Genomic DNA, 4,717 nt, shown 5'->3' on the forward strand with positions numbered 1-4,717 from the left:
GAGACAACTTCGTCGTTATTGAAAGACTTGAAGCCGCCTAGTTTTGGTGGTGAGGAGGAGAGAAACAAGGACTCGGTCAACATGTTTCTAGAGTGAAGTGGTCAGACTTGCATCCGCTGCGACAGCAGCCTAGCCGGGTGCAGCCCCAAGAGGCTAGCCTCTCATTAACCGGCAAAGCGTACAAGTGGTGGATGAGTTTGATAACTCATCTTGCCACTTGGACGGAATTTGAAACGATGTTTCGAAAAGAGTTTTTGCTTGTTAATGAGGCGGAGAGAAGTTGGGAGTTATGGGACAAGTGCTCGAGGAGAACAAATCCCTGACTCAGTACATCTCAGACTATAGGAAGATAGTACTCAAGCTAAAGGGGATCGATGCATTCCAGACATTGCGAGGCTTTAAAAGAGGCCTCAAAGATGATTACCTTGAGTACGTAGAGCCCTTAGAGCCTAAAGACTTAGCAGAGGCAATTAAGTATGCGCAGATATTTGATGACATCAAGCGCTGTAGTGCGCGTGGTGGTTCGAGAGCAGGGCCGAGGGTAGTGAGAAGAGGAGGTTAGGCCTTAAAAGAAAAGGATTCTGCCGTGATAAGCAGGGGGATAGGATGGACGAGGGAGGACAGGGTGGTCATTGGTCTAAAAAACCGCGACCATCCAGGAAGAAAAGAGACAACGAAGTCCAAAAGAAAGAGCAGTATATTAAAGCGCGAGAAAGGAAAATCGCTGCTTTAATTGCAACGATGTAGGGCACACGAAGGCTGAGTGTCCAAAGCTTAAAGCTAGCACGAGCGGCAACGAGCCCAAAAGAGATGGTAAATCCTCTAGGCAGTTGCATACAGTGCAGAGACTCCCTCTCAATTTCGCAGAGCTCAGAGAGGTGAGTGTCATTGTGATGAGCATCACGCTTGTTCGGTGACACCAACGATGTGGCAGCCTACTGTAGAGTATGGCACCATAGGTGGCCGTAGAGTCACAGTTTTTATCGATGATGGAGCTAGCCACAACTTCTTGAACGTTAGTCAAGAAGTTGGGGTTGATTAAGACCCAGAGCGCTCATGAGTATACTGTTGGCCTAGCCAACGGGTATGACAAAACGGTATGGAATACCATAGTATTGGGGGTCCCATCATCTATGCAGGACTACGAGGCTCCGCTTGACTTTCAGGTCATGCACTTAGCCAGAGCAGACGTATATCTAGGCAGGGAGTGGCTGTATGGCTTGGGCCCTACTTTAGCTCGGAGTTACCTACATAGTACGCTACGTTTTGACCATGGAGGTAGAGTCATTATCCTGCAGGGCGACGGTATTGTCCCCGCCACACCACTTATTTCCTCCATGGAGCTGTGCTGCACAGTGGTCCACAGAGGCTAGATAGCAGAGGTATATGCTTGGTACCCTCTTTTAAATTCTGTTTCCGTAGATGAAACTGTAGATGATGTTTGCGTAGACAAACAAGGAAAACAAAATAGCCTTGGACAAGACCCACTGTTTGAAAACCCTGTTTGGCATGCATGTGATTCAAACAAGAAAAAATCCAAGGCGAAAGAGACATTAAAGAAAAAGTACATAGATACTTTAATGAATTTACTAGAGGAATTTCAGGATGTTTTTCCTGATGATTTGCCAGATGGCTTACCACCATCTAGAGAAGTAGACCATGGCATCGAAGTTATGCCAAGATCAAAAAATATAAGCAAACTTGCTTAAAGATTAAGCCACTCCGAGCATAGGAGGTGGAAAAACAATTGACGGAATATTTGAACAAAGGCTTTATTCGGCCTAGTTCAAGTCCGTGGGCATTGCCTATTCTTCTGGTAAAGAAGAAAGACGGATCTATGCGGATGTACATAGACTATAGGGCTCTTAATCAGATAACGATTAAGAACAAGTATCCGATGCCACGTATGGATGAGTTGTTTGATCAACTCTATGGATCGAGATACTTTACAAAAGTAGACATGAGATCAGGGTATCATCAGGTTAGAATTAAAGCACAAGATGTTGCGAAGACAGCATTTAGGACCCGTTTCGGGCATTTTGAGTTTTTGGTTATGCCATTTGGGCTAACCAATGCTCCAGCGACGTTTATGACGCTGATGGACAACATTTTACGTCCATATCTGGGAAAATTCATAGTAGTTTTCCTAGATGATATTCTTGTGTACAGTAAGATACAGAAAGAACACATAGAGAATTTGCGTCTAGTGTTCGAGTTGTTGCGAGAGCACAAACTATTTGCAAAGAAGAGCAAATGTGAATTTTTTGAAACAAAAAATCACTACCTTGGCCATATTATATCCGCCGATGGTATGTGGATGGAGCCAGAAAAAGTAGAGGCTATTCTTAAATGGCCAGCGCCGAAGAATCTCAAGGAACTGCAGATTTTTCTTGGCATGTCGGGGTTCTACCGACAGTATGTGAAGGACTACGTGAAGATCGCAGTCCCGTTGACTGTCCAGTTAAGGTCAAAAACTAAAAACATTAGTTGAGGGGAAGCCCAATAGAAGAGCTTTGATAAGCTCAAGGTGGCCGTAGCAACTGCACCTGTTTTAACTATTGTTGATCCAAATGAGCCGTTTGTCTTGGAAACAGACGCTAGTGATGAGGCCATTGGGGCCATACTTATGCAAAGGTGACACCCAACTACATTTGAGAGTAAAAAGTTAGATCGTGCGCAGCGTAACTACTCGGCTTACGAGCAAGAGTTACTAGCGATAGTTCATGCACTGAAAAAGTGGAGACACTATTTATATGGTGCTCCTTTTGAGGTCCGGACGGACCATGAAAGTTTGAAATGGCTTTCAAGTCAAAGTGAACTGAAGGGTAGAAAAGCTTAGTGGTTGGAGATTCTACAGGAGTTTGACCTTCAGATACGTTACTAGAAAGGTAAGTATAATGTGGTGGCAGATGCACTTAGTCGCATGCCACAGATTAATGAACTTAGTTTCACAGTCTTCAAGAATGATTTCTTGGAGTCACTACGTGGTTTATGTGACCACGATCCATCTTTTAGAGAGGTCTGACACGTTGTACGCGTATGCACTTCTTCACAGACGCAACCACCTCCCTCGTTGGCATGGATTGCTAGTCCAGAGAGACTGGCAGAAGGTGCAACGGGAAGGGAAGCGAGAGTTAGTCCGGAGAGACTAGCCGTGTCTTCTGGGTATAGTTTGGAGCCGGAGAGCTCTGACGTAGGCCCTTCATCACCTTTGACTGCTACGGCTTCAAAGGGGGGTGATAAACTTCGTCGGGGGGAGAAATATGCTAATTACTCCATTGACGACGGGTACTTACTCTACAAGGGTAGAGTATGTGTACCAACTATTGGTGACTTTCGGGCCCAAATTCTTAAAGAAAGTCATGATAGTCCAAGTGCGGGTCATCCCGGGATTCAGAAGACCTATGCACTAGTAAAAAGACAGTTTTATTGGCCTAGTTTAAGGACGTCCAGACTTATGTGCTGAAATGCAATAAGTGCTAGGTCAATAAGCACAAACGTCTTAAGGTTGGAGGACTACTCCATCCGCTGGAGATTCCTCAGGGAAAATGGGAAAGCATTTCCATGGATTTCATTACCGGTTTACCCAAGACGAGTCGAGGGAATGACTCGGTGTGGGTGGTAGTGGACAGGTTAACTAAAATGGCAAAGTTTATCGCCACGAAGAAAACTGTTAAAACACCATAGTTGGCAAAACTCTTTATTGAACATCTGTACAAGCTATATGGCCTGCCCGTAGATATAGTGTCAAATAGAGATAGAAAGTTCAACAATCATTTTTGGAGGGAAGTCTTCAAAAAGTTGGATACTACTCTGAGTATGAGTACGGCAGATCATCCGGAGTCTGATGGTCAAACTGAAAGAGTTAACCAAATTCTAGAGGATACGTTGCGTTCTTATGTTAGTAAGAAGCAATCTAATTGGGAAGAGTACTTGCCCTTATTGGAGTTTGCCTATAACAGCTCCAAACACTCAGCGAACGACTGGATTTACACCATTCATGTTAATGTATGGATTCCAGCCGATATCTCCGATGGCTGTAGGCCTAGAAAAGGAGAAGATTCAATCTGTCAAGGATTTCCTTGAAGATATGAATGATATGCTTAGAGCCGCACGTGAGAGCATTCGTAGCGCTCAGGATCGCGCTAAAACTTATGCGGATAAAGGACGTAGAAAGGTGACCTTTGCAAAAGGTGACTTTGTATTCCTCAAGGTTCCTGCGCAGTCAGAAACCATGAAAATGGGAAAGTGTGATAAACTTTCTCTGAGATATTGTGGTCCTTTTTAAATCCTTAAGAAAATTGGGGACGTAGCATATAAACTTGAGTTACCGGAGAGTTCTCAAGTCCATCCTGTCTTCCATGTCAATAAACTGAAGAAATCAGTTTCACGGGTTAGAGAACGCAGTTTCTCCAGAGATATTGGTGGACTTGATAGAGCCACCAAAGATACCACATGAACCTGAAAAGATTCTAGGGTATCGTGAGACAGACAAACCCGACATAAAGTGTACCAGGAGGTACTTGTTAAATGGACAGACAGGGATGAGGAGGCAGCTACTTGGGAACGCTGTAATGCAATTTCCAAGAGGTTTTCCCTGTTTGTTTTCAAGAACAAAAACTCTTCTTAAGGGGGGAGTAATGTCACGTAGGCTGTAACGCCTGTGAGACCGACGGCAGATCGGATGGCCAGAAGGGGCTTTAGTGTCAACGCCTCG

The sequence above is a fragment of the Cibotium barometz genome, chromosome 32 (assembly GCF_041138505.1).
Source record: "Cibotium barometz isolate CiBa-2024 chromosome 32, ASM4113850v1, whole genome shotgun sequence".
Classification (NCBI taxonomy): Eukaryota; Viridiplantae; Streptophyta; class Polypodiopsida; order Cyatheales; family Cibotiaceae; genus Cibotium; species Cibotium barometz.